Below are 12,089 nucleotides of genomic sequence, written 5' to 3'. Positions count from 1 at the left end.
ACTCCGTATTACTAATAAAAATGGAAGTATGGAGGATCCTTCCATGTATTTACAAACGTCTAAGAACTGTGTGGAATCCACAGCTTCTCTTGCAGCGCTGGGAGCAGTTAGCTTCGTGGTAATGGGTACCCTGGGGTCAGAGAGCCGTGGGTTAAAATTTTAACTCAGTTTCATATTCTCTTTGAAAATGTAGTCCATCTCTTTGAACTTTATAATTACTGCATCTGAACATTAAAAACAAAAAAGTAACTAGATAGTTCAGCATGAAATCAGATAATGTCATGTACATTTTGAGTCAATAATGTTTGTTGCCGTACTGGTCACTGTAAAATTCCTGAGGTAGGACCAGGCACTTTCACACAATTCAGACTTAGTGGGAGGGAAGATCATAGATAGAAGAAGGACCCGTACCTTATAGGGCCTGAGAGACCTATTTAGACCTGGCCTTTGACCCTCAGTGAACTGGCTTTAAGGATTTTTGAATGAAGGTTTGATGTAAGTTGGCTCACGTTAACAATAACTCTCTCCTTGAGCCTGTCTTTCATATGTGAACTTTTAAGTGTTATAGATTAGTTCCATCCTGAGTGCGGGACACGCTAGTAACATTGACTCAATTTGTGCAAAAAACTAAGCACACAAACAAACACATGTTTATTATGAAATAAGAAAACAAGACAAAGTAAAAACAGTAAACCACTTTTTATTAATAAAAAAAGGGAGAGGGAGAGCGAGAGATTCCTCTGGGTTCTGTGCTAAGTGTACGCTGGAGTCAGGGCAGAACTTGGGCATCTGTTAGAAGCTGTTTCTCAAAATTCTTTAGCTCTTGTTATGATGGTAACAGGAGAAGTGGGGAGAGTGGGGAGAAGACATCAAGTTTAGGTAAATTTTGAAGGATACCGGGGTCTCCTGGATGAATGGCATGTATACTGAAAGAAAAGAGAAGAATCAAAGACAACTCTAAGACACAGTAACTGATAGGATAGGTTTCCATCAACTTAACGGGAGAGGTTGCCAGTGAAGCAGACGTGTGGGGAAAAACCAGAAACTCAGTTTTGGAGATGTCCTTCTATAAGAATCAAATCAGGAATGTCAGGTACACAGAGGACCTTTCCCGGTGTTCATGAACTCGGGAGTCGTCAGCACATGGTGTTTAAAGCCATCCCTGGGCTGCTCAAAGTCCTCAGCCTCAGGAAGAGAAATCAGCAAAGACAACCAAGTGACCAGTGGGATCCGAGGAAACCAGACGAATAAAATACGACAAGGAGGAAACAGAATTCTGCAGGGTCAAACGTTGCTGCTCACACATGAAGAATTGCAGGTTGAAGTGAGCACCGTCCAGCACGGAGGTCAGCGCTAAAACCAGCAAACACCTCTGGAGGGAGGCAGTGGGGGCAGAATCCTGACTGCGGCGGGTCAGAGGATGGGGGGAAGGAAGTGAGGAATCCAAGTGCGGACACCCAGTATTCCTTCAACGCTTACTTTGCAAACAGGAACAGTAAGTGCTGCGGTCTTGTTATGTGGGGGAGTTGGCAGATTGTTTAAACCCTAAAAGCAGTAGGCCTGTAAGAAAGAGGAAATTATTGTGGGGAAAAGAAAACACATAACTGGGTGCTGTTTCCCTAATTATTATTATGAAATTTTGAAACAAAGGAAGTAGAGAGAATATTATCATAAACTTCCACATTCTGAGCAACCAGCTTCAACAATTAGGAACACGTTTTCAAGCTTGTTTGCTAATTACCCCTCCTAGATTGCGCTGTATTTGTTTATTATTGGTGTATTTTAATTACTTCTTATGAAAGGGTTGGTTTTAAAGTATATTTCAGATACACCATTTCTCCACTAAACCTTCAGTATGCCATTCTAAAAGAAAACGCGAAAGTTTTACATAATAATATAACATTAACCTAGCTAACAATTTTGGCCTTAATCACGTAGCATTATTTGAATTTTATTCACTATGTGGTTCATATTTGAATGTTTCCAATTGATTCAAAGTATTTTCATCATAGTATATTTGTTTAATTCAGGATTTAAAAAGGCCCAGGCATTAATTTTGTTGTCTTCTAACTCTATTTTATTCTACATTTCTTTTTCCTCTTCAACCATTAAAACCAGCCCTGAGTGATGCTCCCCTCTCTGCATTTGGTTGGTCGTCTCTTCATGCCGTATGTTAACTTTTTTTCCGGTGCCTTCCATGTACCGTAAAATTGCAGTTAGACCTGGAAGATTATTATAATAATTGGCTAATGATTCAATTATGTTTTCAGGTGATAAGATTTTAGAAGTCATGCTTCACACTTCCTATTCCATGAAATTTCCATTTCCATTCTGTGAGGCATTTAATGCCTGCACGGCCTCTGTTGGTGGAGCTATTACCCTTCAGCAATGTTTGTTCTGAACACTCCCTTGTAACATTCCCCATCGACTTCTCACCAAACGGTTTTAGCAACCATTGGCGTCCATGCGGCCACTGAGGAGTGCCACTGAAGTGTATTTTCTCCATTATTGCATTAGGTAGTGCAATATGGCATGTTCCACATCCGTTATTCCTTCTGGTGTTTTTTTTCCCCCCAAATTAAGAAATTAACCTATAAGAGAAGTCAGACATTTGGCAGGATGAGTGTCAATTTTGCCAATTTTCAAAACCATATATTGGTCCCTTAACAAACTCCAGTTAAAAACAAACAATGAGGTGTGTATTTTATTTTTAAATTAACTCATCGAATACACACACATATATATTTAATGCTTTCCAAGCTATTATTCTTGTTTGTGCTCATGTTATCTCTCTTGAATTGGTATAAATATCTTCAAGTTTTCTGCAACTTTTTATAATTCACAAACTTTATTTATTTTTTTCTTTTTTTGCGGTTTTTGGCCAGGGCCGGATTTGAACCCACCACCTCAGGTATATGGGGCTGGTGTCCTACTCCTTTGAGCTACAGGCACCTCCCACACAAACTTTATTTTTTAAAGAAGTTTTAGATTCACAGCAAAATTGAGCAGAAAGTAGAGTTTCCATATTTCCCAGCCCCACACATGCATGACCTCCCCCGCCATCAAACCCCCCCTACTACATTGCTGCCTTTGCAGTCAGCAGACCCACGCAGACACCTCATTATCACCCCAAGTCACAGTTCACACCACGCTTCTCTCCTGGGACTGTGTATTCTCTGGGTTTGGACTGATGTGATTCCACATCACAGCAGTACAGAGTTGTTTCACTGCCACAAAGACACTCAGTGTCCTGCCTGCTCTCCTCTGTCTCCCCAACCCCTGGCTGGCTCCATAGTTTTGGGGTTTTTTTTAATAATTAATTATTTTTTATTAAATCATAACTTTGTACATTGATGCATTTATGGGGTTCAGGGTACTGCTTCGATATACAATGTGAAATGTTTACATTGAACCAAGTAACACATCCATCACAATTTTACTCATTTCTTAATAGTTTTGAATGTACCATTGCATCATGTACATTAGGTGAGGTCCCTCTGAATACCTTTCCTTCTCCCATATTCCCTCTCCCCACCCCTCTCTCTCCTCTTCCCTTCTACTTTATGGACTATAATTATGTTTTGCCATTCTTATGATTGTGTAGGTGGTTATATATTGATTTCATAATAGTATCGAGTACATTGTATGCTTTTTCCATTCTTGGGATACTTTACTAAGAAGAATATGTTCCAGCTCCATCTAGGTAAACATAAAAGATGTGAAGTCACCATCTTTTTAAAGACTGCATAGTATTCCATGGCGTAACCATGATTTGTTAATCCATTCATGGGTCAATGGGCATTTGGGCTGTTTCCATGTCTTGGCTATTATGAATTGGGCTGCGATAAACATTCTGCTGCAAATGTCTTTGTTGTAAAATAATTTTTGGTCATCTGGGTAGAGGAATTGAAGGATCAAACAGTAGGTCTACTTTTTAGTTCCTTGAATGTTCTCTAGACTTCTTTCCAAAAAGGCCATATTAGCTTGCATTCCCACCAGCAGTGTAGAAGTGTTCCCTTCTCTCCGTATCCACGCCAACATCTGTAGTTTGGGGATTTTGTGATATGGGCTAATTTTGTTGGAGTTAGATGATATCTCAAAGTGGTTTTGATTTGCATTTCTCGGATTATTAAGGATGATGAGCATTTTTTCATGTGTTTGTAGGCCATGTGCCTGTCTTCATTAGAGAAGTTTCTGTACAAGTTTCTTGCCCACATAGAAATGGGTTTTTTTATTCTTATCTTATTGATCAGTTTGAGTTCACTGTAGATTCTGGTTATCAGACCTTTGTCAGAAGCGTAAGTGCAAAAATCTTTCCTATTCTGAAGGTTGTCTGTTTGCTTTACTTACTGTGCTCTTGGCTGTGCAAAAGCTTTTTAATTTGATCAGATCCCAGTAATGTATTTTTGGTGTTGTTTCAATTGCCCTGGGAGTCCTCCTCATAACATATTCTCCCAGGCCAATTTCTTCAAGTGTTTTCCCTGCACTCTCTTCTAGTATTTTTATAGTTTCATGTCTTAAGTTTAAATCTTTTATCCAATGAGAATCAATTTTTGTTAATAGTGAAACGTTGGGGTCCAATTTCAGTCTTCTACAGGTCTCCAGCCAGTTCATTCAGCACTATTTATTAAATAGGGAGTCTTTCCCCCACTGAATATTTTTGATAGGCTTGTTGAAGATCAAATGATGATAAATAGCTGGGTTCATCTCTTGGTTCTCTATTCTGTTCCATAAATCTACCACTCTGTTTTTGTGCCAATACCATGCTGTTTTGATCACTATAGATTTATAGTATAGCCTGAAGTCTGGTTATATGATACTTCCTGATTTGTTCTTATTTCCAAGTAAGGTATTTACTATTTGAGGTTTTTTCTGATTCCATATAAAATGAAGTACTATTTTTCCAAGTTTTTAAAAGTATGACAGTGGTGCTTTAATAGAGGTTGCATTAAATCTGTAGATTGCTTTGGGTAGTATGGACATTTTAACAATGTTGATTCTTTCCAGCCACAAACATGGTATGTTTTTCCATTTGTTAACATCTTCAGCTATTTCTTTTCTCAGAGTTTCATAGTTCTCCTCATAGAGATCTCCATAGCTTTGCCTTTTCTCGAATTCCTATGATTGGAATGACAGCACATGTGGATGTTCCAAATTGACTTCTTTCACATAGTAATATATGCCTAAGTTTCTCCTGTGATGTTTATTTTCATGACTTATTTATTAGTTAGGGTTTTCCAGAGAGATGAAAACCAATAAAATAGATAGACACATAAACAGCAAGATAAGGGAGGATTTACTAACAGAATTACGGAAGCTGAGAAGTTGGTGACAGACCGTCTGTAAATTAGACACTCAGGGATGCAGGGAGCATAGCTCAGCTCAAGACCAAAAGCCTCAGAATGAGGAAACATGGTGGTGTACGTCTCAGATGGCCAGCCTGAGGACTGAGGGCCACTGGTACAAGCCCCAGATCCAGAAGGCCAAAGAACCCAGGGTTCTGCTGTCCAAGGGCTGATAAGAAGGGCACCCAGCTCCGAAAAACAGTGAAATCACCTTCGCTTTACCTCTCTGTTCTAGTTGAGTCCCTAGTCAGTGCACTGCACCCACCCACACTGGGGGAGGGTCTTCCAGTGACCTACTCTGGAGAAGAAAGTTGAAAACAAAGTAACCACCTGGCAAACTTTCCCTAGATGTGACTGTCAGAAAGCCAAGTAACACAAGCAATTATATTAATGTTTACCATATACTAAATTATGACCCTCTCAATGAACTTAAAATGCATATAGTTGAATGTCTAATTTCATAATTAATGAGGTTGCTTTATTTTTATTGGATTTGTGATAAACAAATGTCTTTCTATCAAAGGCATCTAAACGGCCAAGGACCTTGACTTCTAGGTAACTTTCTATGCAGAGAAGACGTCACTGCATGTTGAGACTTTAATGAAGCTTTTTAATCTGAAAAATAATATGATTAGATCCGCTGGTCATAAAATGAAATAGAAAATGAGAGGTTGATTGAGAGGTTACTGCGGAAGTGTAATCATATTTTAAAACATTCAAATCACATCACTGCTATAAATTAGTTCCCAGTTATATTTTCCTCATAGGATAAAAGAATTGGCTTGACAAAAATCTTTAACCTGCACCAAGATTTTATTTGTCTTTCTGCTAATCTTAATGATAAAGGACCATACAGGACAAACCACAGGCTAGCTCACCAGTGTTTGATTTTTAATATTTCTGAAGATAATATTTCTTCTCCTATTAAGAATTAATAAATACATTACAACAAATGAATCTCCTATTATTTTGTATATTAGTTCATTTATGTTAAAACATTACCTATTATTGATGACCTATCAATTGTAGTATGATTTTTGTTTGTTACACTTATCATGAAATGCAAAAAAAAATGTAGTACATACTAAACACTTTTACAGAGAGACTAACCACCTGAAAAGAATGTCATTTTAATTTAAATTTGTGTTTTTGACAAATAATGACTCTATGGGGTAAAATGCAGTGTTTCTCTCTGAACATGTGGAAGGAGATATTCTTCTAGCTTTCCATTTCATTTATTCATTTCGCAGTTGAGATTACTGTCCTCTTTGAATTAAAATTCAATGATATGTCCTCAAATTTTATTAAGGGATTATAAACATCCATGCAATTTTTTTTATCAAAATACAACTTGTGTCTTGATTAACTTACTATAAACTCTTTCAGAATGCAGCAACAAAGGGAAGGTAGGTCTCTTTCTTAGAAATAAACTGTTCAGTGACAGACAAGAAGATCCACAGAAAGGTCCTATACCTGCACTTGTCACAGCTGCTGAGAAGCTAAATCAAGCAATCCAGTGGGGAGACATTTCACCTTTGTGGGTCATTATGAAAGTTTTGAGATACACGAAAATCAAGAAATGTAAAATCCACACAGACGGAAACTCATGAAGCCCTCCCAGCAACCCTGATAAGCTGACCAAGTTGAAACTTGGGTAGATGAATCAGAAAGGACGCTGGAGACTGTCTTGGAAGATTCCCTTTCTTCACTTCTTCTGTGGAATCTGGCATTCATTTTCTGATCTTGATTTTACTGTCTTATCACATATGTGTTTTTATTATTCAACAAATCACATTTATTGTAAAGAACACTGGATTTGGAGTTAGTAGACTACAGAGAGGAGAAAGTTTGAGTGTGAGACACTCTGAGCATAATGTAGAGTTTGTTCTAATCTTTGGGGTCAGGAGAGAGAGGAAGCTTAGAAGGGTCGTAGGAAAAAAGTGTTTGAACTACATTGTTGAAAGTAGCAAAATTTAGCATTTACATGTGGAAATTTGAATAATACATTAAATATCTGGTACACTTCTTTGGGAAATCTCAACAATGTTTTCAATAACTAAAAGAAATATGAACACGTTCCTTCGTGTTAAAGTTAAACTCTTTGGGCCCACCCACATCTAAGAATGGAAATCTAATACATAGAAATTCTATTTTTGTTAACCATTAGTATTTTATTCTTCACTGTTCAATAAATAATGCTTATATTGAGTGAGGTTTCACAAATGTCTAAAGAACTGTAATCTAAAGGAATGCAAACTACATGAGTTGGAAGTAGTAATCATATTATGTCCAGCATTATCAATTTAATGAACTATATTTGAGAGCTCAGAAATCAAATATGCAATGATGTTGTTTCATATTGGCAATTCTTAACTTTAACTGAATAAAGAGGAGGACACAGCACATACTAATATTTGTCTTTTATTAAAATCTAATTAAGAAATTCCCACTGAAAACTTTGCATTTAAATGCCTGGTTCATTGGAGAGACATCTGAGTCAGGCTGAATCAAGAAATGACGCACAATATTCTAGCCCTAAGGACTATGCAACGGTTCCTAAATTTGTGATTAATGGAAAATATAATAATTCTCTAAGGGGAAAAATCATTCAAAACCAATTTTCAATTCCTTAAATGTATCATTTTAAAAAGACCCAGTGATCCATGTTGAATATGTAACTTAATTATTATCATAAAGCACACTGCCATGGCGCATGCTGAGCTAATTTAGAGAGGATTTTTACCTTTCATAAGGAATGAAATTTTCATTCGTTTAACTTCTAGATGTGTAAATAGTCTTATTAAGCCAATTTATCAAATGAATAAACAGTATCACGTGTGGCAGTGTAGTAAAAGAAAAATGGAATGTCAGGGGTAAAGTTATTCCTTAAACAAAGCATTGTCATTCCCTTTGGGGCTAGTATGTTAAAAAATCAGTGGTCAAAAAGAAAAAATTCTAGTAAGAGAATAATGGTGGTTCAGGCTCAGATTTTTCTGAGCCCCAAACTTAATAATATTGCTTCTCTTCCTCGTAAGGGGAAGACCTCCTTTATTTACATTATACTATCTATAACTTAAAATACCCCTTCTTTAACAGAAGCTTCTGAAAAGACAGTGCCTTTTAGAATGCATTTGGGAAAAAACTTACATGGGTGTGTGCAGGGCGGCATAGAGGGAGGACTCAGCTGCTGAGTGGTCTCCAGCTACCCTAGAACAGCACTGGCTGTTCAAGCCTGTTCCTTGCCCTTGGGTGGCCGACACCGTCCTCTTCATGTGATTGAACATTTTGATTACCACTCCTGTGTATTAGCATATTTAGATCTGTCTCCTATAAGACATTTTTATAGTTTGAAATAGGTCATATAAGATCATTTTTTCCTCAAAGACATTATTTATATGATTAAATAAATATTCAAAAATTCACTAAATCTTTATTGAAAAACTATCTGTGTGCTGGACAGGTGAACAAGACACTTCCTCTGCCCTCAAAAATGGCTCTCGTCTAGCCCTGGGTTTCTCAGAGTAGCACTGTTGACACAGTAGACTGGGAAATTCTTTCTCCAGAGGGCCGTCCTGTCCACTGCAGGATGATTAGCAATATCCATGGCCTCTACCCACTGGAGTCAGTCTCTTCCTCCACCCCAGTCATCACAACCCAAAATGACATTGCAGAACACCCTCCATTGGTTGAGACCAGCAGGACAGAGTAAGGGAAAAGGAAGAAACCAGTCTCCACAGTACAAAGCCATAATCGCCCCCCAGACAAATGTGCAGGTGTTGCTGGAAAGCAGATTTGGGAACAGAGAGGAAACATTATGCTTATCTTCAAGGACATGCAAAGTGGATCAGAAAAGATGGGTGGGATGTTGACAGGTAGACTGGGGAGCAGTAAGGCATTAGATCACTTCACAGAGTTTCGGCGAGGAAGGCATCCAGTCTGTGCCCATCTTTGTCATAGGAGACTCATAATAGTACAAGTCCTATTGAAATGTCTCATCCTACATCTTCATTGGCTGCCCTGTCTTTTCTCTCTCTCCTTTCACAGCAATGGGAATATTCCTTGTACTTACCAACTGCACTTCCCAGGCCAACTCCAGCTCTATATTAGTGTTGGTATTTGTAGTGTAATAACAATACTCATCATGCATCTGTCACAGTTCTGAGCACTTTATATGATTTAGTGCTCAAAATTACTATATACGGTAAGTACTATTATCATCTCCACTTCAGTGTTAAGAAAAATGCAACGTAAAATGTTTAGTTCAAATTGTCCAGACAGCTGGTAAATAGGCAGCTGGGATTTACCAGGCCACAGGCTCTAAACCCAGAAACTTAATGCCAGGGACTCCCGGGTGACTGACCTGTTCCTCCTCTAGCGTCATCACTGACTGACAGTGGCTTAATCCACCCTGTTAATCACCCACTGTGTGGCTTCAAATCTATGACGTGAGCACCCTGTGCTATCAACCTGGGAAGGCATATTTACTTCAAACAGGATTATTTAAAATTATTGAAACTGATTCTCTGGTCCAAAATCATCTGTAAAATTCTGTATTAACCTTTATAGCCATTGTGTGCACTGGGCCATGACAAGCAATACTGTCAACTCCAGAGCAGGGAACTTGAGCCGTCGTCTGTATTTTCAGAGACCAGGTATTGAAGAAGAATTAGGACACAAATCTACTAAGTGACATTTTCATGATTTGCTTGAAATCCTCCATAGCTTCCTGCGCTTATCAGACACACTCCTAGCACCTTAAGCCGTCATCATCTAGCCTGGGTCACTCATCTGCCTTTTCTGATGTGAGTCATGAAAGCATTTTCACTTTCACTGTGCTTTTCTTTAGCTTCTCAGCTTTATTTCCTTCTTTGTTTCCAGACCTTATAAAACTCCTTCCTTGGGATAAAGCCTTCTTTCCACCTGTCTTATCTCCCCAAGAAAGCTTTCCTTTCCAGGATTTATTGTTGTTTCCTTGGGGGACACTATCTTTAAAGGTCTTTCCCACTACTCTTACATATCTTTGAGGAAGTCTTATATCTCAAACATTCTAAAGATCTACAGATTTTATTTTCTGTTGACAAGGTATTATGCAATTCTCATACTTTAACCCAAGGGGCACAATGCCGCTCTGCTAAAGATGCGCCAGCAATACTGAAATTTCGAGTTTCGTGTTCCTCTTTTCACTCTCATCTCATGTTTTCCTCTCAAAAGCACCTGGAGTAGAATAGAAAATAGCCTTTTGAATTTTCCTATAAATTCATTAAAAAATCCCCCAAAATATTCACTGATAGGATGTATAAGGCTCTGTTGTTCTAAGTATTTGTATTTTCACGCATTTATTCATTTATCCATTTGCAAACACTATTCAGTACCATCACTATATATGCCCATATTTGGTATTGTGATAATAGGCACAATACCATGATGCTTTTTTCTTAATCTATTATCTAATAAAAGAGTCGTATATTCTTTTTTTTTTTTTTTCAGTTTTTGGCCAGGGCTGGGTTTGAACCCGCCACCTTTGGCATATGGGGCTGGCGCCGTACTCCTTTGAACCACAGGCACCACCCAAGAGTCATATATTAATGTTATATGCACACATCAGTAAGGTGCAGATATAAGGATCAACTCTGCCTAGAAATGGCAGGAAATGGTTCACAAAGGATTCCCCAAAAAAGGTCGGGCAGTCATCATTTGCTCATCAAAATGATGTAGCTACTTTGTTCCTTTAATATAAGATGTGTAAGAAGTTGATTTGTTGAGGTTTAACCCACAACTGGTTCTAGGAAAAGTAGGAATAACATGGGATTAATATCAGATTTAGTGAAATGACCGATGTTTATCAACTCCATTATCTATCCCAAAAATGTTTTACAAATTTTGTGTGACACATATGTGCATCCTTAAAAAGGTCACTGGATTGTTATTGGAGCCCTGTGTGAGCATATGCAACAGAGGAGGGATGAAAACAGTCTGAAGTAGCTTGTTAAGTAATTGGAGGCATAATTTAAAGTTTTGTAAGGATATATAACATTTCTAAGGATCCACTGTTAACATTCGCCCAGAGTGTAAGTGTGTTATATAACTTACCTTCCATCTTTATGGATCACAGCAATTAGCCTGTGTGAACATTACAGATGAGAAAAATGGAACGTGGAGCAGGAAAAACGTCCCGAGGTCACCCAGTTAGCCGTGGAGCTTGGCTTTGGTTTCTGGCCTTTCGGCTCATCACGTCCTTAGTGCTAAATGAATCCACGTGGCGTAAGAGACGAAGCGGTGACCGTCAGCCTTCAGGGATACTGTGTTCCACGGCCCACTGGGGTTTGTGAAGTATCCTTTTCCATTGGTAGCTTCTCCCCTTTGTCATCTTGGCCCTTGTAAGCACCCAAGTCCTGCGTCTGTTACCCCAGGAGGAAACCGTAGAGAAGAAATGGACCCTATGGGATTGTAAGGTGCTGGGAAGGGAGTCTGAGATAACATCAGGAGGGCACCACGTCCTATTTCTCTGAAAGGGTAACTGCAATTCTCTTCCCATGCAGAGAATTATCAGAGAGGGCCGTATCTGTTGCACGTGTAGGTGAAAACAGAAGATGTTGCACAGTGAGAGCTCTGTGGAAGCTGTCGTCGCATAAAAACAATTGCATCTGGAGAACACCTCTGTGGACAGAGGTGCGGCTGAACACCGAAATCCTGGGCTTCCTAAAGGAGCAGCTTCCTCAGGGGAACACCTCTGTGGACAGAGGT

The sequence above is a fragment of the Otolemur garnettii genome, unplaced genomic scaffold (assembly GCF_000181295.1).
Source record: "Otolemur garnettii isolate 467f Iridium unplaced genomic scaffold, OtoGar3 scaffold00027, whole genome shotgun sequence".
Taxonomy (NCBI): Eukaryota; Metazoa; Chordata; class Mammalia; order Primates; family Galagidae; genus Otolemur; species Otolemur garnettii.
This window is presented reverse-complemented; position numbering follows the sequence as displayed.